The sequence below is a fragment of the Haliotis asinina genome, chromosome 10 (assembly GCF_037392515.1).
Source record: "Haliotis asinina isolate JCU_RB_2024 chromosome 10, JCU_Hal_asi_v2, whole genome shotgun sequence".
NCBI classification, from domain to species: Eukaryota; Metazoa; Mollusca; class Gastropoda; order Lepetellida; family Haliotidae; genus Haliotis; species Haliotis asinina.
The window spans coordinates 56,369,669-56,389,743 of record NC_090289.1 but is presented as its reverse complement, the minus strand read 5'-3'; the positions used below and the strand labels follow the sequence as shown (position 1 = coordinate 56,389,743).

At 40.5% G+C, this 20,075-nt stretch overlaps 32 non-coding genes across 32 annotated transcripts; all 32 read left to right on the top strand.

The window, feature by feature from the left end:
- Positions 1–286: 286 nt before the first annotated feature.
- On the top strand, positions 287–407 carry LOC137255051 (U5 spliceosomal RNA). The gene has a single exon (XR_010954403.1). It is a non-coding gene; the product is annotated as a U5 spliceosomal RNA (small nuclear RNA).
- A 511-nt stretch (positions 408–918) lies between these two features.
- Positions 919–1,039, top strand: LOC137255050 (U5 spliceosomal RNA). The gene has a single exon (XR_010954402.1). It is a non-coding gene; the product is annotated as a U5 spliceosomal RNA (small nuclear RNA).
- Positions 1,040–1,549: 510 nt separating this feature from the next.
- Positions 1,550–1,670, top strand: LOC137255152 (U5 spliceosomal RNA). The gene has a single exon (XR_010954498.1). It is a non-coding gene; the product is annotated as a U5 spliceosomal RNA (small nuclear RNA).
- Positions 1,671–2,181: 511 nt separating this feature from the next.
- Positions 2,182–2,302, top strand: LOC137255049 (U5 spliceosomal RNA). The gene has a single exon (XR_010954401.1). It is a non-coding gene; the product is annotated as a U5 spliceosomal RNA (small nuclear RNA).
- A 510-nt stretch (positions 2,303–2,812) lies between these two features.
- Positions 2,813–2,933, top strand: LOC137255048 (U5 spliceosomal RNA). The gene has a single exon (XR_010954400.1). It is a non-coding gene; the product is annotated as a U5 spliceosomal RNA (small nuclear RNA).
- Positions 2,934–3,444: 511 nt separating this feature from the next.
- On the top strand, positions 3,445–3,565 carry LOC137255047 (U5 spliceosomal RNA). The gene has a single exon (XR_010954399.1). It is a non-coding gene; the product is annotated as a U5 spliceosomal RNA (small nuclear RNA).
- A 511-nt stretch (positions 3,566–4,076) lies between these two features.
- On the top strand, positions 4,077–4,197 carry LOC137255046 (U5 spliceosomal RNA). Its single transcript, XR_010954398.1, has one exon. It is a non-coding gene; the product is annotated as a U5 spliceosomal RNA (small nuclear RNA).
- Positions 4,198–4,708: 511 nt separating this feature from the next.
- LOC137255045 (U5 spliceosomal RNA) lies at positions 4,709–4,829 on the top strand. The gene has a single exon (XR_010954397.1). It is a non-coding gene; the product is annotated as a U5 spliceosomal RNA (small nuclear RNA).
- Positions 4,830–5,340: 511 nt separating this feature from the next.
- Positions 5,341–5,458, top strand: LOC137255139 (U5 spliceosomal RNA). Its single transcript, XR_010954486.1, has one exon. It is a non-coding gene; the product is annotated as a U5 spliceosomal RNA (small nuclear RNA).
- Positions 5,459–5,969: 511 nt separating this feature from the next.
- On the top strand, positions 5,970–6,090 carry LOC137255043 (U5 spliceosomal RNA). Its single transcript, XR_010954395.1, has one exon. It is a non-coding gene; the product is annotated as a U5 spliceosomal RNA (small nuclear RNA).
- A 511-nt stretch (positions 6,091–6,601) lies between these two features.
- LOC137255042 (U5 spliceosomal RNA) lies at positions 6,602–6,722 on the top strand. Its single transcript, XR_010954394.1, has one exon. It is a non-coding gene; the product is annotated as a U5 spliceosomal RNA (small nuclear RNA).
- Positions 6,723–7,233: 511 nt separating this feature from the next.
- On the top strand, positions 7,234–7,354 carry LOC137255041 (U5 spliceosomal RNA). The gene has a single exon (XR_010954393.1). It is a non-coding gene; the product is annotated as a U5 spliceosomal RNA (small nuclear RNA).
- A 510-nt stretch (positions 7,355–7,864) lies between these two features.
- Positions 7,865–7,985, top strand: LOC137255040 (U5 spliceosomal RNA). The gene has a single exon (XR_010954392.1). It is a non-coding gene; the product is annotated as a U5 spliceosomal RNA (small nuclear RNA).
- Positions 7,986–8,496: 511 nt separating this feature from the next.
- Positions 8,497–8,617, top strand: LOC137255039 (U5 spliceosomal RNA). Its single transcript, XR_010954391.1, has one exon. It is a non-coding gene; the product is annotated as a U5 spliceosomal RNA (small nuclear RNA).
- Positions 8,618–9,128: 511 nt separating this feature from the next.
- LOC137255037 (U5 spliceosomal RNA) lies at positions 9,129–9,249 on the top strand. The gene has a single exon (XR_010954389.1). It is a non-coding gene; the product is annotated as a U5 spliceosomal RNA (small nuclear RNA).
- A 511-nt stretch (positions 9,250–9,760) lies between these two features.
- Positions 9,761–9,881, top strand: LOC137254995 (U5 spliceosomal RNA). Its single transcript, XR_010954351.1, has one exon. It is a non-coding gene; the product is annotated as a U5 spliceosomal RNA (small nuclear RNA).
- A 511-nt stretch (positions 9,882–10,392) lies between these two features.
- LOC137254984 (U5 spliceosomal RNA) lies at positions 10,393–10,513 on the top strand. Its single transcript, XR_010954340.1, has one exon. It is a non-coding gene; the product is annotated as a U5 spliceosomal RNA (small nuclear RNA).
- Positions 10,514–11,024: 511 nt separating this feature from the next.
- LOC137254972 (U5 spliceosomal RNA) lies at positions 11,025–11,145 on the top strand. Its single transcript, XR_010954329.1, has one exon. It is a non-coding gene; the product is annotated as a U5 spliceosomal RNA (small nuclear RNA).
- Positions 11,146–11,656: 511 nt separating this feature from the next.
- Positions 11,657–11,777, top strand: LOC137255112 (U5 spliceosomal RNA). Its single transcript, XR_010954461.1, has one exon. It is a non-coding gene; the product is annotated as a U5 spliceosomal RNA (small nuclear RNA).
- Positions 11,778–12,287: 510 nt separating this feature from the next.
- On the top strand, positions 12,288–12,408 carry LOC137255111 (U5 spliceosomal RNA). The gene has a single exon (XR_010954460.1). It is a non-coding gene; the product is annotated as a U5 spliceosomal RNA (small nuclear RNA).
- Positions 12,409–12,921: 513 nt separating this feature from the next.
- Positions 12,922–13,042, top strand: LOC137255036 (U5 spliceosomal RNA). Its single transcript, XR_010954388.1, has one exon. It is a non-coding gene; the product is annotated as a U5 spliceosomal RNA (small nuclear RNA).
- A 510-nt stretch (positions 13,043–13,552) lies between these two features.
- LOC137255035 (U5 spliceosomal RNA) lies at positions 13,553–13,673 on the top strand. The gene has a single exon (XR_010954387.1). It is a non-coding gene; the product is annotated as a U5 spliceosomal RNA (small nuclear RNA).
- A 510-nt stretch (positions 13,674–14,183) lies between these two features.
- Positions 14,184–14,304, top strand: LOC137255034 (U5 spliceosomal RNA). The gene has a single exon (XR_010954386.1). It is a non-coding gene; the product is annotated as a U5 spliceosomal RNA (small nuclear RNA).
- A 510-nt stretch (positions 14,305–14,814) lies between these two features.
- On the top strand, positions 14,815–14,935 carry LOC137255033 (U5 spliceosomal RNA). The gene has a single exon (XR_010954385.1). It is a non-coding gene; the product is annotated as a U5 spliceosomal RNA (small nuclear RNA).
- Positions 14,936–15,445: 510 nt separating this feature from the next.
- Positions 15,446–15,566, top strand: LOC137255030 (U5 spliceosomal RNA). Its single transcript, XR_010954383.1, has one exon. It is a non-coding gene; the product is annotated as a U5 spliceosomal RNA (small nuclear RNA).
- Positions 15,567–16,076: 510 nt separating this feature from the next.
- On the top strand, positions 16,077–16,197 carry LOC137255029 (U5 spliceosomal RNA). Its single transcript, XR_010954382.1, has one exon. It is a non-coding gene; the product is annotated as a U5 spliceosomal RNA (small nuclear RNA).
- Positions 16,198–16,707: 510 nt separating this feature from the next.
- On the top strand, positions 16,708–16,828 carry LOC137255028 (U5 spliceosomal RNA). The gene has a single exon (XR_010954381.1). It is a non-coding gene; the product is annotated as a U5 spliceosomal RNA (small nuclear RNA).
- A 510-nt stretch (positions 16,829–17,338) lies between these two features.
- On the top strand, positions 17,339–17,459 carry LOC137255027 (U5 spliceosomal RNA). Its single transcript, XR_010954380.1, has one exon. It is a non-coding gene; the product is annotated as a U5 spliceosomal RNA (small nuclear RNA).
- Positions 17,460–17,969: 510 nt separating this feature from the next.
- Positions 17,970–18,090, top strand: LOC137255154 (U5 spliceosomal RNA). Its single transcript, XR_010954500.1, has one exon. It is a non-coding gene; the product is annotated as a U5 spliceosomal RNA (small nuclear RNA).
- A 510-nt stretch (positions 18,091–18,600) lies between these two features.
- Positions 18,601–18,721, top strand: LOC137255026 (U5 spliceosomal RNA). The gene has a single exon (XR_010954379.1). It is a non-coding gene; the product is annotated as a U5 spliceosomal RNA (small nuclear RNA).
- A 510-nt stretch (positions 18,722–19,231) lies between these two features.
- LOC137255110 (U5 spliceosomal RNA) lies at positions 19,232–19,352 on the top strand. The gene has a single exon (XR_010954459.1). It is a non-coding gene; the product is annotated as a U5 spliceosomal RNA (small nuclear RNA).
- Positions 19,353–19,865: 513 nt separating this feature from the next.
- Positions 19,866–19,986, top strand: LOC137255025 (U5 spliceosomal RNA). Its single transcript, XR_010954378.1, has one exon. It is a non-coding gene; the product is annotated as a U5 spliceosomal RNA (small nuclear RNA).
- The last annotated feature ends 89 nt before the right edge of the window (positions 19,987–20,075 follow it).

Here is a 20,075-nt window from a genome sequence, read left to right as displayed (position 1 = left end):
GTCCACCACAATAACGAACTATACATGACGACGAACCAACGTTAAAAATGGCTGCCTCGGGCACGGGAGTCGCAAAGTCCGTATTTATTTGACAAGCTACAGCGGCATGTAGCCCTTTTCAACTTCAATCTCCTTATCATATCAATTGAAGGGTTGTGTCGATACCCTTTCTATATCAAAGAAACAATAATGCCAAATAGTTGATTTAAATGCTACAAGTCATGTCCTGACACCTACATGTTGTGATGAAATATTTTCAGTAGGGGAAGACAGGAGCCTGTAACGTTAACTCTGGTTTCTCTTCATCCATTCGGATAAATCTTTCGCCTTTTACTAAAGATTTCCGTGGAGAGGAACATCACAATGAGTCTAATGACTAATTTCTTACGCCCTGAATTGACAGGGTTAATATTTCCAATACACAAAATAGAACTTGCACAATGTGTAGAGAAGGGAGGTAAGTACTCTCTTCGGTCGTGCATTACCCTGTTGTTGCTGTTGGTGTGATTTTCAAGATCAAAAGTATAGTGTAAGTGTTTAGCAGTGTTTCCAAGCTGACGCCGTCATCCACGTCAGCGATGTCCTTGCAATGCGTGTGCATGAAAATGGAAGGTTTGAATATTATGTTGAGGTCGACCACAATAACGAACTATACATGACGACGAACCAACGTTCAAAATGGCTGCCTCGGGCACGGGAGTCGCAAAGTCCGTATTTATTTGACAAGCTACAGCGGCATGTAGCCCTTTTCAACTTCAATCTCCTTATCATATCAATTGAAGGGTTGTGTCGATACCCTTTCTATATAAAAAAAAACAATAATGCCAAATAGTTGATTCAAATGCTACAAGTCATGTCCTGACACCTACATGTTGTGATGAAATATTTTCAGTAGGGGAAGATAGGAGCCTGTAACGTTAACTCTGGTTTCTCTTCATCCATTCGGATAAATCTTTCGCCTTTTACTAAAGATTTCCGTGGAGAGGAACATCACAATGAGTCTAATGACTAATTTCTTACGCCCTGAATTGACAGGGTTAATATTTCCAATACACAAAATAGATCTTGCACAATGTGTAGAGAAGGGAGGTAATTACTCTCTTCGGTCGTCCATTACCCTGTTGTTGTTGTTTGTGTGATTTTCAAGATCAAAAGTATAGTGTAAGTGTTTAGCAGTGTTTCCAAGCTGACGCCGTCATCCACGTCAGCGATGTCTTTGCAATGCGTGTGCATGAAAATGGGAGGTTTGAATATTATGTTGAGGTCGACCACAATAACGAACTATACATGACGACGAACCAACGTTCAAAATGGCTGCCTCGGGCACGGGAGTCGCAAAGTCCGTATTTATTTGACAAGCTACAGCGGCATGTAGCCCTTTTCAACTTCAATCTCCTTATCATATCAATTGAAGGGTTGTGTCGATACCCTTTCTATATCAAAGAAACAATAATGCCAAATAGTTGATTTAAATGCTACAAGTCATGTCCTGACACCTACATGTTGTGATGAAATATTTTCAGTAGGGGAAGACAGGAGCCTGTAACGTTAACTCTGGTTTCTCTTCATCCATTCGGATGAATCTTTCGCCTTTTACTAAAGATTTCCGTGGAGAGGAGCATCACAATGAGTCTAATGACTAATTTCTTACGCCCTGAATTGACAGGGTTAATATTTCCAATACACAAAATAGAACTTGCACAATGTGTAGAGAAGGGAGGTAAGTACTCTCTGCGGTCGTGCATTACCCTGTTGTTGCTGTTGGTGTGATTTTCAAGATCAAAAGTATAGTGTAAGTGTTTAGCAGTGTTTCCAAGCTGACGCCGTCATCCACGTCAGCGATGTCCTTGCAATGCGTGTGCATGAAAATGGAAGGTTTGAATATTATGTTGAGGTCGACCACAATAACGAACTATACATGACGACGAACCAACGTTCAAAATGGCTGCCTCGGGCACGGGAGTCGCAAAGTCCGTATTTATTTGACAAGCTACAGCGGCATGTAGCCCTTTTCAACTTCAATCTCCTTATCATATCAATTGAAGGGTTGTGTCGATACCCTTTCTATATAAAAAAAAACAATAGTGCCAAATAGTTGATTTAAATGTTACAAGTCATGTCCTGACACCTACATGTTGTGATGAAATATTTTCAGTAGGGGAAGATAGGAGCCTGTAACGTTAACTCTGGTTTCTCTTCATCCATTCGGATAAATCTTTCGCCTTTTACTAAAGATTTCCGTGGAGAGGAACATCACAATGAGTCTAATGACTAATTTCTTACGCCCTGAATTGACAGGGTTAATATTTCCAATACACAAAATAGATCTTGCACAATGTGTAGAGAAGGGAGGTAATTACTCTCTTCGGTCGTCCATTACCCTGTTGTTGCTGTTGGTGTGATTTTCAAGATCAAAAGTATAGTGTAAGTGTTTAGCAGTGTTTCCAAGCTGACGCCGTCATCCACGTCAGCGATGTCTTTGCAATGCGTGTGCATGAAAATGGGAGGTTTGAATATTATGTTGAGGTCGACCACAATAACGAACTATACATGACGACGAACCAACGTTAAAAATGGCTGCCTCGGGCACGGGAGTCGCAAAGTCCGTATTTATTTGACAAGCTACAGCGGCATGTAGCCCTTTTCAACTTCAATCTCCTTATCATATCAATTGAAGGGTTGTGTCGATACCCTTTCTATATCAAAGAAACAATAATGTCAAATAGTTGATTTAAATGCTACAAGTCATGTCCTGACACCTACATGTTGTGATGAAATATTTTCAGTAGGGGAAGACAGGAGCCTGTAACGTTAACTCTGGTTTCTCTTCATCCATTCGGATAAATCTTTCGCCTTTTACTAAAGATTTCCGTGGAGAGGAACATCACAATGAGTCTAATGACTAATTTCTTACGCCCTGAATTGACAGGGTTAATATTTCCAATACACAAAATAGAACTTGCACAATGTGTAGAGAAGGGAGGTAAGTACTCTCTGCGGTCGTGCATTACCCTGTTGTTGCTGTTGGTGTGATTTTCAAGATCAAAAGTATAGTGTAAGTGTTTAGCAGTGTTTCCAAGCTGACGCCGTCATCCACGTCAGCGATGTCCTTGCAATGCGTGTGCATGAAAATGGAAGGTTTGAATATTATGTTGAGGTCGACCACAATAACGAACTATACATGACGACGAACCAACGTTCAAAATGGCTGCCTCGGGCACGGGAGTCGCAAAGTCCGTATTTATTTGACAAGCTACAGCGGCATGTAGCCCTTTTCAACTTCAATCTCCTTATCATATCAATTGAAGGGTTGTGTCGATACCCTTTCTATATAAAAAAAAACAATAATGCCAAATAGTTGATTTAAATGCTACAAGTCATGTCCTGACACCTACATGTTGTGATGAAATATTTTCAGTAGGGGAAGATAGGAGCCTGTAACGTTAACTCTGGTTTCTCTTCATCCATTCGGATAAATCTTTCGCCTTTTACTAAAGATTTCCGTGGAGAGGAACATCACAATGAGTCTAATGACTAATTTCTTACGCCCTGAATTGACAGGGTTAATATTTCCAATACACAAAATAGAACTTGCACAATGTGTAGAGAAGGGAGGTAATTACCCTCTTCGGTCGTGCATTACCCTGTTGTTGCTGTTGGTGTGATTTTCAAGATCAAAAGTATAGTGTAAGTGTTTAGCAGTGTTTCCAAGCTGACGCCGTCATCCACGTCAGCGATGTCCTTGCAATGCGTGTGCATGAAAATGGAAGGTTTGAATATTATGTTGAGGTCGACCACAATAACGAACTATACATGACGACGAACCAACGTTCAAAATGGCTGCCTCGGGCACGGGAGTCGCAAAGTCCGTATTTATTTGACAAGCTACAGCGGCATGTAGCCCTTTTCAACTTCAATCTCCTTATCATATCAATTGAAGGGTTGTGTCGATACCCTTTCTATATAAAAAAAAACAATAATGCCAAATAGTTGATTTAAATGCTACAAGTCATGTCCTGACACCTACATGTTGTGATGAAATATTTTCAGTAGGGGAAGATAGGAGCCTGTAACGTTAACTCTGGTTTCTCTTCATCCATTCGGATAAATCTTTCGCCTTTTACTAAAGATTTCCGTGGAGAGGAACATCACAATGAGTCTAATGACTAATTTCTTACGCCCTGAATTGACAGGGTTAATATTTCCAATACACAAAATAGAACTTGCACAATGTGTAGAGAAGGGAGGTAATTACCCTCTTCGGTCGTGCATTACCCTGTTGTTGCTGTTGGTGTGATTTTCAAGATCAAAAGTATAGTGTAAGTGTTTAGCAGTGTTTCCAAGCTGACGCCGTCATCCACGTCAGCGATGTCCTTGCAATGCGTGTGCATGAAAATGGAAGGTTTGAATATTATGTTGAGGTCGACCACAATAACGAACTATACATGACGACGAACCAACGTTCAAAATGGCTGCCTCGGGCACGGGAGTCGCAAAGTCCGTATTTATTTGACAAGCTACAGCGGCATGTAGCCCTTTTCAACTTCAATCTCCTTATCATATCAATTGAAGGGTTGTGTCGATACCCTTTCTATATAAAAAAAAACAATAATGCCAAATAGTTGATTTAAATGCTACAAGTCATGTCCTGACACCTACATGTTGTGATGAAATATTTTCAGTAGGGGAAGATAGGAGCCTGTAACGTTAACTCTGGTTTCTCTTCATCCATTCGGATAAATCTTTCGCCTTTTACTAAAGATTTCCGTGGAGAGGAACATCACAATGAGTCTAATGACTAATTTCTTACGCCCTGAATTGACAGGGTTAATATTTCCAATACACAAAATAGATCTTGCACAATGTGTAGAGAAGGGAGGTAATTACTCTCTTCGGTCGTCCATTACCCTGTTGTTGTTGTTTGTGTGATTTTCAAGATCAAAAGTATAGTGTAAGTGTTTAGCAGTGTTTCCAAGCTGACGCCGTCATCCACGTCAGCGATGTCTTTGCAATGCGTGTGCATGAAAATGGGAGGTTTGAATATTATGTTGAGGTCCACCACAATAACGAACTATACATGACGACGAACCAACGTTCAAAATGGCTGCCTCGGGCACGGGAGTCGCAAAGTCCGTATTTATTTGACAAGCTACAGCGGCATGTAGCCCTTTTCAACTTCAATCTCCTTATCATATCAATTGAAGGGTTGTGTCGATACCCTTTCTATATAAAAAAAAACAATAATGCCAAATAGTTGATTTAAATGCTACAAGTCATGTCCTGACACCTACATGTTGTGATGAAATATTTTCAGTAGGGGAAGATAGGAGCCTGTAACGTTAACTCTGGTTTCTCTTCATCCATTCGGATAAATCTTTCGCCTTTTACTAAAGATTTCCGTGGAGAGGAACATCAGAATGAGTCTGACTAATTTCTTACGCCCTGAATTGACAGGGTTAATATTTCCAATACACAAAATAGAACTTGCACAATGTGTAGAGAAGGGAGGTAATTACCCTCTTCGGTCGTGCATTACCCTGTTGTTGCTGTTGGTGTGATTTTCAAGATCAAAAGTATAGTGTAAGTGTTTAGCAGTGTTTCCAAGCTGACGCCGTCATCCACGTCAGCGATGTCCTTGCAATGCGTGTGCATGAAAATGGAAGGTTTGAATATTATGTTGAGGTCGACCACAATAACGAACTATACATGACGACGAACCAACGTTCAAAATGGCTGCCTCGGGCACGGGAGTCGCAAAGTCCGTATTTATTTGACAAGCTACAGCGGCATGTAGCCCTTTTCAACTTCAATCTCCTTATCATATCAATTGAAGGGTTGTGTCGATACCCTTTCTATATAAAAAAAAACAATAATGCCAAATAGTTGATTTAAATGCTACAAGTCATGTCCTGACACCTACATGTTGTGATGAAATATTTTCAGTAGGGGAAGATAGGAGCCTGTAACGTTAACTCTGGTTTCTCTTCATCCATTCGGATAAATCTTTCGCCTTTTACTAAAGATTTCCGTGGAGAGGAACATCACAATGAGTCTAATGACTAATTTCTTACGCCCTGAATTGACAGGGTTAATATTTCCAATACACAAAATAGATCTTGCACAATGTGTAGAGAAGGGAGGTAATTACTCTCTTCGGTCGTCCATTACCCTGTTGTTGTTGTTTGTGTGATTTTCAAGATCAAAAGTATAGTGTAAGTGTTTAGCAGTGTTTCCAAGCTGACGCCGTCATCCACGTCAGCGATGTCTTTGCAATGCGTGTGCATGAAAATGGGAGGTTTGAATATTATGTTGAGGTCCACCACAATAACGAACTATACATGACGACGAACCAACGTTCAAAATGGCTGCCTCGGGCACGGGAGTCGCAAAGTCCGTATTTATTTGACAAGCTACAGCGGCATGTAGCCCTTTTCAACTTCAATCTCCTTATCATATCAATTGAAGGGTTGTGTCGATACCCTTTCTATATAAAAAAAAACAATAATGCCAAATAGTTGATTTAAATGCTACAAGTCATGTCCTGACACCTACATGTTGTGATGAAATATTTTCAGTAGGGGAAGATAGGAGCCTGTAACGTTAACTCTGGTTTCTCTTCATCCATTCGGATAAATCTTTCGCCTTTTACTAAAGATTTCCGTGGAGAGGAACATCACAATGAGTCTAATGACTAATTTCTTACGCCCTGAATTGACAGGGTTAATATTTCCAATACACAAAATAGAACTTGCACAATGTGTAGAGAAGGGAGGTAATTACCCTCTTCGGTCGTGCATTACCCTGTTGTTGCTGTTGGTGTGATTTTCAAGATCAAAAGTATAGTGTAAGTGTTTAGCAGTGTTTCCAAGCTGACGCCGTCATCCACGTCAGCGATGTCCTTGCAATGCGTGTGCATGAAAATGGAAGGTTTGAATATTATGTTGAGGTCGACCACAATAACGAACTATACATGACGACGAACCAACGTTCAAAATGGCTGCCTCGGGCACGGGAGTCGCAAAGTCCGTATTTATTTGACAAGCTACAGCGGCATGTAGCCCTTTTCAACTTCAATCTCCTTATCATATCAATTGAAGGGTTGTGTCGATACCCTTTCTATATAAAAAAAAACAATAATGCCAAATAGTTGATTTAAATGCTACAAGTCATGTCCTGACACCTACATGTTGTGATGAAATATTTTCAGTAGGGGAAGATAGGAGCCTGTAACGTTAACTCTGGTTTCTCTTCATCCATTCGGATAAATCTTTCGCCTTTTACTAAAGATTTCCGTGGAGAGGAACATCACAATGAGTCTAATGACTAATTTCTTACGCCCTGAATTGACAGGGTTAATATTTCCAATACACAAAATAGATCTTGCACAATGTGTAGAGAAGGGAGGTAATTACTCTCTTCGGTCGTCCATTACCCTGTTGTTGTTGTTTGTGTGATTTTCAAGATCAAAAGTATAGTGTAAGTGTTTAGCAGTGTTTCCAAGCTGACGCCGTCATCCACGTCAGCGATGTCTTTGCAATGCGTGTGCATGAAAATGGGAGGTTTGAATATTATGTTGAGGTCCACCACAATAACGAACTATACATGACGACGAACCAACGTTAAAAATGGCTGCCTCGGGCACGGGAGTCGCAAAGTCCGTATTTATTTGACAAGCTACAGCGGCATGTAGCCCTTTTCAACTTCAATCTCCTTATCATATCAATTGAAGGGTTGTGTCGATACCCTTTCTATATCAAAGAAACAATAATGCCAAATAGTTGATTTAAATGCTACAAGTCATGTCCTGACACCTACATGTTGTGATGAAATATTTTCAGTAGGGGAAGACAGGAGCCTGTAACGTTAACTCTGGTTTCTCTTCATCCATTCGGATAAATCTTTCGCCTTTTACTAAAGATTTCCGTGGAGAGGAACATCACAATGAGTCTAATGACTAATTTCTTACGCCCTGAATTGACAGGGTTAATATTTCCAATACACAAAATAGAACTTGCACAATGTGTAGAGAAGGGAGGTAAGTACTCTCTGCGGTCGTGCATTACCCTGTTGTTGCTGTTGGTGTGATTTTCAAGATCAAAAGTATAGTGTAAGTGTTTAGCAGTGTTTCCAAGCTGACGCCGTCATCCACGTCAGCGATGTCCTTGCAATGCGTGTGCATGAAAATGGAAGGTTTGAATATTATGTTGAGGTCGACCACAATAACGAACTATACATGACGACGAACCAACGTTCAAAATGGCTGCCTCGGGCACGGGAGTCGCAAAGTCCGTATTTATTTGACAAGCTACAGCGGCATGTAGCCCTTTTCAACTTCAATCTCCTTATCATATCAATTGAAGGGTTGTGTCGATACCCTTTCTATATAAAAAAAAACAATAATGCCAAATAGTTGATTTAAATGCTACAAGTCATGTCCTGACACCTACATGTTGTGATGAAATATTTTCAGTAGGGGAAGATAGGAGCCTGTAACGTTAACTCTGGTTTCTCTTCATCCATTCGGATAAATCTTTCGCCTTTTACTAAAGATTTCCGTGGAGAGGAACATCACAATGAGTCTAATGACTAATTTCTTACGCCCTGAATTGACAGGGTTAATATTTCCAATACACAAAATAGAACTTGCACAATGTGTAGAGAAGGGAGGTAATTACCCTCTTCGGTCGTGCATTACCCTGTTGTTGCTGTTGGTGTGATTTTCAAGATCAAAAGTATAGTGTAAGTGTTTAGCAGTGTTTCCAAGCTGACGCCGTCATCCACGTCAGCGATGTCCTTGCAATGCGTGTGCATGAAAATGGAAGGTTTGAATATTATGTTGAGGTCGACCACAATAACGAACTATACATGACGACGAACCAACGTTCAAAATGGCTGCCTCGGGCACGGGAGTCGCAAAGTCCGTATTTATTTGACAAGCTACAGCGGCATGTAGCCCTTTTCAACTTCAATCTCCTTATCATATCAATTGAAGGGTTGTGTCGATACCCTTTCTATATCAAAAAAAACAATAATGCCAAATAGTTGATTCAAATGCTACAAGTCATGTCCTGACACCTACATGTTGTGATGAAATATTTTCAGTAGGGGAAGATAGGAGCCTGTAACGTTAACTCTGGTTTCTCTTCATCCATTCGGATAAATCTTTCGCCTTTTACTAAAGATTTCCGTGGAGAGGAACATCACAATGAGTCTAATGACTAATTTCTTACGCCCTGAATTGACAGGGTTAATATTTCCAATACACAAAATAGAACTTGCACAATGTGTAGAGAAGGGAGGTAATTACCCTCTTCGGTCGTGCATTACCCTGTTGTTGCTGTTGGTGTGATTTTCAAGATCAAAAGTATAGTGTAAGTGTTTAGCAGTGTTTCCAAGCTGACGCCGTCATCCACGTCAGCGATGTCCTTGCAATGCGTGTGCATGAAAATGGAAGGTTTGAATATTATGTTGAGGTCGACCACAATAACGAACTATACATGACGACGAACCAACGTTCAAAATGGCTGCCTCGGGCACGGGAGTCGCAAAGTCCGTATTTATTTGACAAGCTACAGCGGCATGTAGCCCTTTTCAACTTCAATCTCCTTATCATATCAATTGAAGGGTTGTGTCGATACCCTTTCTATATCAAAAAAAACAATAATGCCAAATAGTTGATTTAAATGCTACAAGTCATGTCCTGACACCTACATGTTGTGATGAAATATTTTCAGTAGGGGAAGATAGGAGCCTGTAACGTTAACTCTGGTTTCTCTTCATCCATTCGGATAAATCTTTCGCCTTTTACTAAAGATTTCCGTGGAGAGGAACAACACAATGAGTCTAATGACTAATTTCTTACGCCCTGAATTGACAGGGTTAATATTTCCAATACACAAAATAGAACTTGCACAATGTGTAGAGAAGGGAGGTAAGTACTCTCTGCGGTCGTGCATTACCCTGTTGTTGCTGTTGGTGTGATTTTCAAGATCAAAAGTATAGTGTAAGTGTTTAGCAGTGTTTCCAAGCTGACGCCGTCATCCACGTCAGCGATGTCCTTGCAATGCGTGTGCATGAAAATGGAAGGTTTGAATATTATGTTGAGGTCGACCACAATAACGAACTATACATGACGACGAACCAACGTTCAAAATGGCTGCCTCGGGCACGGGAGTCGCAAAGTCCGTATTTATTTGACAAGCTACAGCGGCATGTAGCCCTTTTCAACTTCAATCTCCTTATCATATCAATTGAAGGGTTGTGTCGATACCCTTTCTATATAAAAAAAAACAAAAATGCCAAATAGTTGATTTAAATGCTACAAGTCATGTCCTGACACCTACATGTTGTGATGAAATATTTTCAGTAGGGGAAGATAGGAGCCTGTAACGTTAACTCTGGTTTCTCTTCATCCATTCGGATAAATCTTTCGCCTTTTACTAAAGATTTCCGTGGAGAGGAACAACACAATGAGTCTAATGACTAATTTCTTACGCCCTGAATTGACAGGGTTAATATTTCCAATACACAAAATAGAACTTGCACAATGTGTAGAGAAGGGAGGTAATTACCCTCTTCGGTCGTGCATTACCCTGTTGTTGCTGTTGGTGTGATTTTCAAGATCAAAAGTATAGTGTAAGTGTTTAGCAGTGTTTCCAAGCTGACGCCGTCATCCACGTCAGCGATGTCCTTGCAATGCGTGTGCATGAAAATGGAAGGTTTGAATATTATGTTGAGGTCGACCACAATAACGAACTATACATGACGACGAACCAACGTTCAAAATGGCTGCCTCGGGCACGGGAGTCGCAAAGTCCGTATTTATTTGACAAGCTACAGCGGCATGTAGCCCTTTTCAACTTCAATCTCCTTATCATATCAATTGAAGGGTTGTGTCGATACCCTTTCTATATCAAAAAAAACAATAATGCCAAATAGTTGATTTAAATGCTACAAGTCATGTCCTGACACCTACATGTTGTGATGAAATATTTTCAGTAGGGGAAGATAGGAGCCTGTAACGTTAACTCTGGTTTCTCTTCATCCATTCGGATAAATCTTTCGCCTTTTACTAAAGATTTCCGTGGAGAGGAACAACACAATGAGTCTAATGACTAATTTCTTACGCCCTGAATTGACAGGGTTAATATTTCCAATACACAAAATAGATCTTGCACAATGTGTAGAGAAGGGAGGTAATTACTCTCTTCGGTCGTCCATTACCCTGTTGTTGTTGTTTGTGTGATTTTCAAGATCAAAAGTATAGTGTAAGTGTTTAGCAGTGTTTCCAAGCTGACGCCGTCATCCACGTCAGCGATGTCTTTGCAATGCGTGTGCATGAAAATGGGAGGTTTGAATATTATGTTGAGGTCCACCACAATAACGAACTATACATGACGGCGAACCAACGTTAAAAATGGCTGCCTCGGGCACGGGAGTCGCAAAGTCCGTATTTATTTGACAAGCTACAGCGGCATGTAGCCCTTTTCAACTTCAATCTCCTTATCATATCAATTGAAGGGTTGTGTCGATACCCTTTCTATATAAAAAAAAACAATAATGCCAAATAGTTGATTTAAATGCTACAAGTCATGTCCTGACACCTACATGTTGTGATGAAATATTTTCAGTAGGGGAAGACAGGAGCCTGTAACGTTAACTCTGGTTTCTCTTCATCCACTCGGATAAATCTTTCGCCTTTTACTAAAGATTTCCGTGGAGAGGAACATCACAATGAGTCTAATGACTAATTTCTTACGCCCTGAATTGACAGGGTTAATATTTCCAATACACAAAATAGAACTTGCACAATGTGTAGAGAAGGGAGGTAAGTACTCTCTTCGGTCGTGCATTACCCTGTTGTTGCTGTTGGTGTGATTTTCAAGATCAAAAGTATAGTGTAAGTGTTTAGCAGTGTTTCCAAGCTGACGCCGTCATCCACGTCAGCGATGTCTTTGCAATGCGTGTGCATCAAAATGGGAGGTTTGAATATTATGTTGAGGTCGACCACAATAACGAACTATACATGACGACGAACCAACGTTCAAAATGGCTGCCTCGGGCACGGGAGTCGCAAAGTCCGTATTTATTTGACAAGCTACAGCGGCATGTAGCCCTTTTCAACTTCAATCTCCTTATCATATCAATTGAAGGGTTGTGTCGATACCCTTTCTATATCAAAGAAACAATAATGCCAAATAGTTGATTTAAATGCTACAAGTCATGTCCTGACACCTACATGTTGTGATGAAATATTTTCAGTAGGGGAAGACAGGAGCCTGTAACGTTAACTCTGGTTTCTCTTCATCCACTCGGATAAATCTTTCGCCTTTTACTAAAGATTTCCGTGGAGAGGAACATCACAATGAGTCTAATGACTAATTTCTTACGCCCTGAATTGACAGGGTTAATATTTCCAATACACAAAATAGAACTTGCACAATGTGTAGAGAAGGGAGGTAATTACTCTCTGCGGTCGTCCATTACCCTGTTGTTGTTGTTGTTTGTGTGATTTTCAAGATCAAAAGTATAGTGTAAGTGTTTAGCAGTGTTTCCAAGCTGACGCCGTCATCCACGTCAGCGATGTCTTTGCAATGCGTGTGCATGAAAATGGGAGGTTTGAATATTATGTTGAGGTCGACCACAATAACGAACTATACATGACGACGAACCAACGTTCAAAATGGCTGCCTCGGGCACGGGAGTCGCAAAGTCCGTATTTATTTGACAAGCTACAGCGGCATGTAGCCCTTTTCAACTTCAATCTCCTTATCATATCAATTGAAGGGTTGTGTCGATACCCTTTCTATATCAAAGAAACAATAATGCCAAATAGTTGATTTAAATGCTACAAGTCATGTCCTGACACCTACATGTTGTGATGAAATATTTTCAGTAGGGGAAGACAGGAGCCTGTAACGTTAACTCTGGTTTCTCTTCATCCATTCGGATAAATCTTTCGCCTTTTACTAAAGATTTCCGTGGAGAGGAACATCACAATGAGTCTAATGACTAATTTCTTACGCCCTGAATTGACAGGGTTAATATTTCCAATACACAAAATAGAACTTGCACAATGTGTAGAGAAGGGAGGTAATTACTCTCTTCGGTCGTCCATTACCCTGTTGTTGCTGTTGGTGTGATTTTCAAGATCAAAAGTATAGTGTAAGTGTTTAGCAGTGTTTCCAAGCTGACGCCGTCATCCACGTCAGCGATGTCCTTGCAATGCGTGTGCATGAAAATGGGAGGTTTGAATATTATGTTGAGGTCGACCACAATAACGAACTATACATGACGACGAACCAACGTTCAAAATGGCTGCCTCGGGCACGGGAGTCGCAAAGTGCGTATTTATTTGACAAGCTACAGCGGCATGTAGCCCTTTTCAACTTCAATCTCCTTATCATATCAATTGAAGGGTTGTGTCGATACCCTTTCTATATCAAAGAAACAATAATGCCAAATAGTTGATTTAAATGCTACAAGTCATGTCCTGACACCTACATGTTGTGATGAAATATTTTCAGTAGGGGAAGACAGGAGCCTGTAACGTTAACTCTGGTTTCTCTTCATCCATTCGGATAAATCTTTCGCCTTTTACTAAAGATTTCCGTGGAGAGGAACATCACAATGAGTCTAATGACTAATTTCTTACGCCCTGAATTGACAGGGTTAATATTTCCAATACACAAAATAGAACTTGCACAATGTGTAGAGAAGGGAGGTAATTACTCTCTTCGGTCGTCCATTACCCTGTTGTTGTTGTTGGTGTGATTTTCAAGATCAAAAGTATAGTGTAAGTGTTTAGCAGTGTTTCCAAGCTGACGCCGTCATCCACGTCAGCGATGTCTTTGCAATGCGTGTGCATGAAAATGGGAGGTTTGAATATTATGTTGAGGTCGACCACAATAACGAACTATACATGACGACGAACCAACGTTCAAAATGGCTGCCTCGGGCACGGGAGTCGCAAAGTCCGTATTTATTTGACAAGCTACAGCGGCATGTAGCCCTTTTCAACTTCAATCTCCTTATCATATCAATTGAAGGGTTGTGTCGATACCCTTTCTATATCAAAGAAACAATAATGCCAAATAGTTGATTTAAATGCTACAAGTCATGTTCTGACACCTACATGTTGTGATGAAATATTTTCAGTAGGGGAAGACAGGAGCCTGTAACGTTAACTCTGGTTTCTCTTCATCCATTCGGATAAATCTTTCGCCTTTTACTAAAGATTTCCGTGGAGAGGAACATCACAATGAGTCTAATGACTAATTTCTTACGCCCTGAATTGACAGGGTTAATATTTCCAATACACAAAATAGAACTTGCACAATGTGTAGAGAAGGGAGGTAATTACTCTCTTCGGTCGTCCATTACCCTGTTGTTGCTGTTGGTGTGATTTTCAAGATCAAAAGTATAGTGTAAGTGTTTAGCAGTGTTTCCAAGCTGACGCCGTCATCCACGTCAGCGATGTCCTTGCAATGCGTGTGCATGAAAATGGGAGGTTTGAATATTATGTTGAGGTCGACCACAATAACGAACTATACATGACGACGAACCAACGTTCAAAATGGCTGCCTCGGGCACGGGAGTCGCAAAGTCCGTATTTATTTGACAAGCTACAGCGGCATGTAGCCCTTTTCAACTTCAATCTCCTTATCATATCAATTGAAGGGTTGTGTCGATACCCTTTCTATATCAAAGAAACAATAATGCCAAATAGTTGATTTAAATGCTACAAGTCATGTCCTGACACCTACATGTTGTGATGAAATATTTTCAGTAGGGGAAGACAGGAGCCTGTAACGTTAACTCTGGTTTCTCTTCATCCATTCGGATAAATCTTTCGCCTTTTACTAAAGATTTCCGTGGAGAGGAACATCACAATGAGTCTAATGACTAATTTCTTACGCCCTGAATTGACAGGGTTAATATTTCCAATACACAAAATAGAACTTGCACAATGTGTAGAGAAGGGAGGTAATTACTCTCTTCGGTCGTCCATTACCCTGTTGTTGTTGTTTGTGTGATTTTCAAGATCAAAAGTATAGTGTAAGTGTTTAGCAGTGTTTCCAAGCTGACGCCGTCATCCACGTCAGCGATGTCCTTGCAATGCGTGTGCATGAAAATGGGAGGTTTGAATATTATGTTGAGGTCGACCACAATAACGAACTATACATGACGACGAACCAACGTTCAAAATGGCTGCCTCGGGCACGGGAGTCGCAAAGTCCGTATTTATTTGACAAGCTACAGCGGCATGTAGCCCTTTTCAACTTCAATCTCCTTATCATATCAATTGAAGGGTTGTGTCGATACCCTTTCTATATCAAAGAAACAATAATGTCAAATAGTTGATTTAAATGCTACAAGTCATGTCCTGACACTTACATGTTGTGATGAAATATTTTCAGTAGGGGAAGATAGGAGCCTGTAACGTTAACTCTGGTTTCTCTTCATCCATTCGGATAAATCTTTCGCCTTTTACTAAAGATTTCCGTGGAGAGGAACATCACAATGAGTCTAATGACTAATTTCTTACGCCCTGAATTGACAGGGTTAATATTTCCAATACACAAAATAGAACTTGCACAATGTGTAGAGAAGGGAGGTAATTACTCTCTTCGGTCGTCCATTACCCTGTTGTTGTTGTTTGTGTGATTTTCAAGATCAAAAGTATAGTGTAAGTGTTTAGCAGTGTTTCCAAGCTGACGCCGTCATCCACGTCAGCGATGTCTTTGCAATGCGTGTGCATGAAAATGGGAGGTTTGAATATTATGTTGAGGTCGACCACAATAACGAACTATACATGACGACGAACCAACGTTCAAAATGGCTGCCTCGGGCACGGGAGTCGCAAAGTCCGTATTTATTTGACAAGCTACAGCGGCATGTAGCCCTTTTCAACTTCAATCTCCTTATCATATCAATTGAAGGGTTGTGTCGATACCCTTTCTATATCAAAGAAACAATAATGCCAAATAGTTGATTTAAATGCTACAAGTCATGTCCTGACACCTACATGTTGTGATGAAACATTTTCAGTAGGGGAAGACAGGAGCCTGTAACGTTAACTCTGGTTTCTCTTCATCCATTCGGATAAATCTTTCGCCTTTTACTAAAGATTTCCGTGGAGAGGAACATCACAATGAGTCTAATGACTAATTTCTTACGCCCTGAATTGACAGGGTTAATATTTCCAATACACAAAATAGAACTTGCACAATGTGTAGAGAAGGGAGGTAAGTACTCTCTTCGGTCGTGCATTACCCTGTTGTTGCTGTTGGTGTGATTTTCAAGATCAAAAGTATAGTGTAAGTGTTTAGCAGTGTTTCCAAGCTGACGCCGTCATCCACGTCAGCGATGTCTTTGCAATGCGTGTGCATGAAAATGGGAGGTTTGAATATTATGTTGAGGTCGACCACAATAACGAACTATACATGACGACGAACCAACGTTCAAAATGGCTGCCTCGGGCACGGGAGTCGCAAAGTCCGTATTTATTTGACAAGCTACAGCGGCATGTAGCCCTTTTCAACTTCAATCTCCTTATCATATCAATTGAAGGGTTGTGTCGATACCCTTTCTATATCAAAGAAACAATAATGCCAAATAGTTGATTTAAATGCTACAAGTCATGTTCTGACACCTACATGTTGTGATGAAATATTTTCAGTAGGGGAAGACAGGAGCCTGTAACGTTAACTCTGGTTTCTCTTCATCCATTCGGATAAATCTTTCGCCTTTTACTAAAGATTTCCGTGGAGAGGAACATCACAATGAGTCTAATGACTAATTTCTTACGCCCTGAATTGACAGGGTTAATATTTCCAATACACAAAATAGAACTTGCACAATGTGTAGAGAAGGGAGGTAATTACTCTCTTCGGTCGTCCATTACCCTGTTGTTGCTGTTGGTGTGATTTTCAAGATCAAAAGTATAGTGTAAGTGTTTAGCAGTGTTTCCAAGCTGACGCCGTCATCCACGTCAGCGATGTCTTTGCAATGCGTGTGCATGAAAATGGGAGGTTTGAATATTATGTTGAGGTCGACCACAATAACGAACTATACATGACGACGAACCAACGTTCAAAATGGCTGCCTCGGGCACGGGAGTCGCAAAGTCCGTATTTATTTGACAAGCTACAGCGGCATGTAGCCCTTTTCAACTTCAATCTCCTTATCATATCAATTGAAGGGTTGTGTCGATACCCTTTCTATATCAAAGAAACAATAATGCCAAATAGTTGATTTAAATGCTACAAGTCATGTCCTGACACCTACATGTTGTGATGAAATATTTTCAGTAGGGGAAGACAGGAGCCTGTAACGTTAACTCTGGTTTCTCTTCATCCATTCGGATAAATCTTTCGCCTTTTACTAAAGATTTCCGTGGAGAGGAACATCACAATGAGTCTAATGACTAATTTCTTACGCCCTGAATTGACAGGGTTAATATTTCCAATACACAAAATAGAACTTGCACAATGTGTAGAGAAGGGAGGTAATTACTCTCTTCGGTCGTCCATTACCCTGTTGTTGTTGTTTGTGTGATTTTCAAGATCAAAAGTATAGTGTAAGTGTTTAGCAGTGTTTCCAAGCTGACGCCGTCATCCACGTCAGCGATGTCCTTGCAATGCGTGTGCATGAAAATGGGAGGTTTGAATATTATGTTGAGGTCGACCACAATAACGAACTATACATGACGACGAACCAACGTTCAAAATGGCTGCCTCGGGCACGGGAGTCGCAAAGTCCGTATTTATTTGACAAGCTACAGCGGCATGTAGCCCTTTTCAACTTCAATCTCCTTATCATATCAATTGAAGGGTTGTGTCGATACCCTTTCTATATCAAAGAAACAATAATGTCAAATAGTTGATTTAAATGCTACAAGTCATGTCCTGACACTTACATGTTGTGATGAAATATTTTCAGTAGGGGAAGATAGGAGCCTGTAACGTTAACTCTGGTTTCTCTTCATCCATTCGGATAAATCTTTCCCCTTTTACTAAAGATTTCCGTGGAGAGGAACATCACAATGAGTCTAATGACTAATTTCTTACGCCCTGAATTGACAGGGTTAATATTTCCAATACACAAAATAGAACTTGCACAATGTGTAGAGAAGGGAGGTAATTACTCTCTTCGGTCGTCCATTACCCTGTTGTTGTTGTTTGTGTGATTTTCAAGATCAAAAGTATAGTGTAAGTGTTTAGCAGTGTTTCCAAGCTGACGCCGTCATCCACGTCAGCGATGTCTTTGCAATGCGTGTGCATGAAAATGGGAGGTTTGAATATTATGTTGAGGTCGACCACAATAACGAACTATACATGACGACGAACCAACGTTCAAAATGGCTGCCTCGGGCACGGGAGTCGCAAAGTCCGTATTTATTTGACAAGCTACAGCGGCATGTAGCCCTTTTCAACTTCAATCTCCTTATCATATCAATTGAAGGGTTGTGTCGATACCCTTTCTATATCAAAGAAACAATAATGCCAAATAGTTGATTTAAATGCTACAAGTCATGTCCTGACACCTACATGTTGTGATGAAACATTTTCAGTAGGGGAAGACAGGAGCCTGTAACGTTAACTCTGGTTTCTCTTCATCCATTCGGATAAATCTTTCGCCTTTTACTAAAGATTTCCGTGGAGAGGAACATCACAATGAGTCTAATGACTAATTTCTTACGCCCTGAATTGACAGGGTTAATATTTCCAATACACAAAATAGAACTTGCACAATGTGTAGAGAAGGGAGGTAAGTACTCTCTTCGGTCGTGCATTACCCTGTTGTTGCTGTTGGTGTGATTTTCAAGATCAAAAGTATAGTGTAAGTGTTTAGCAGTGTTTCCAAGCTGACGCCGTCATCCACGTCAGCGATGTCTTTGCAATGCGTGTGCATGAAAATGGGAGGTTTGAATATTATGTTGAGGTCGACCACAATAACGAACTATACATGACGACGAACCAACGTTCAAAATGGCTGCCTCGGGCACGGGAGTCGCAAAGTCCGTATTTATTTGACAAGCTACAGCGGCATGTAGCCCTTTTCAACTTCAATCTCCTTATCATATCAATTGAAGGGTTGTGTCGATACCCTTTCTATATCAAAGAAACAATAATGCCAAATAGTTGATTTAAATGCTACAAGTCATGTCCTGACACCTACATGTTGTGATGAAATATTTTCAGTAGGGGAAGACAGGAGCCTGTAACGTTAACTCTGGTTTCTCTTCATCCACTCGGATAAATCTTTCGCCTTTTACTAAAGATTTCCGTGGAGAGGAACATCACAATGAGTCTAATGACTAATTTCTTACGCCCTGAATTGACAGGGTTAATATTTCCAATACACAAAATAGAACTTGCACAATGTGTAGAGAAGGGAGGTAATTACTCTCTGCGGTCGTCCATTACCCTGTTGTTGTTGTTGTTTGTGTGATTTTCAAGATCAAAAGTATAGTGTAAGTGTTTAGCAGTGTTTCCAAGCTGACGCCGTCATCCACGTCAGCGATGTCTTTGCAATGCGTGTGCATGAAAATGGGAGGTTTGAATATTATGTTGAGGTCGACCACAATAACGAACTATACATGACGACGAACCAACGTTCAAAATGGCTGCCTCGGGCACGGGAGTCGCAAAGTCCGTATTTATTTGACAAGCTACAGCGGCATGTAGCCCTTTTCAACTTCAATCTCCTTATCATATCAATTGAAGGGTTGTGTCGATACCCTTTCTATATCAAAGAAACAATAATGCCAAATAGTTGATTTAAATGCTACAAGTCATGTCCTGACACCTACATGTTGTGATGAAATATTTTCAGTAGGGGAAGACAGGAGCCTGTAACGTTAACTCTGGTTTCTCTTCATCCATTCGGATAAATCTTTCGCCTTTTACTAAAGATTTCCGTGGAGAGGAACATCACAATGAGTCTAATGACTAATTTCTTACGCCCTGAATTGACAGGGTTAATATTTCCAATACACAAAATAGAACTTGCACAATGTGTAGAGAAGGGAGGTAATTACTCTCTTCGGTCGTCCATTACCCTGTTGTTGC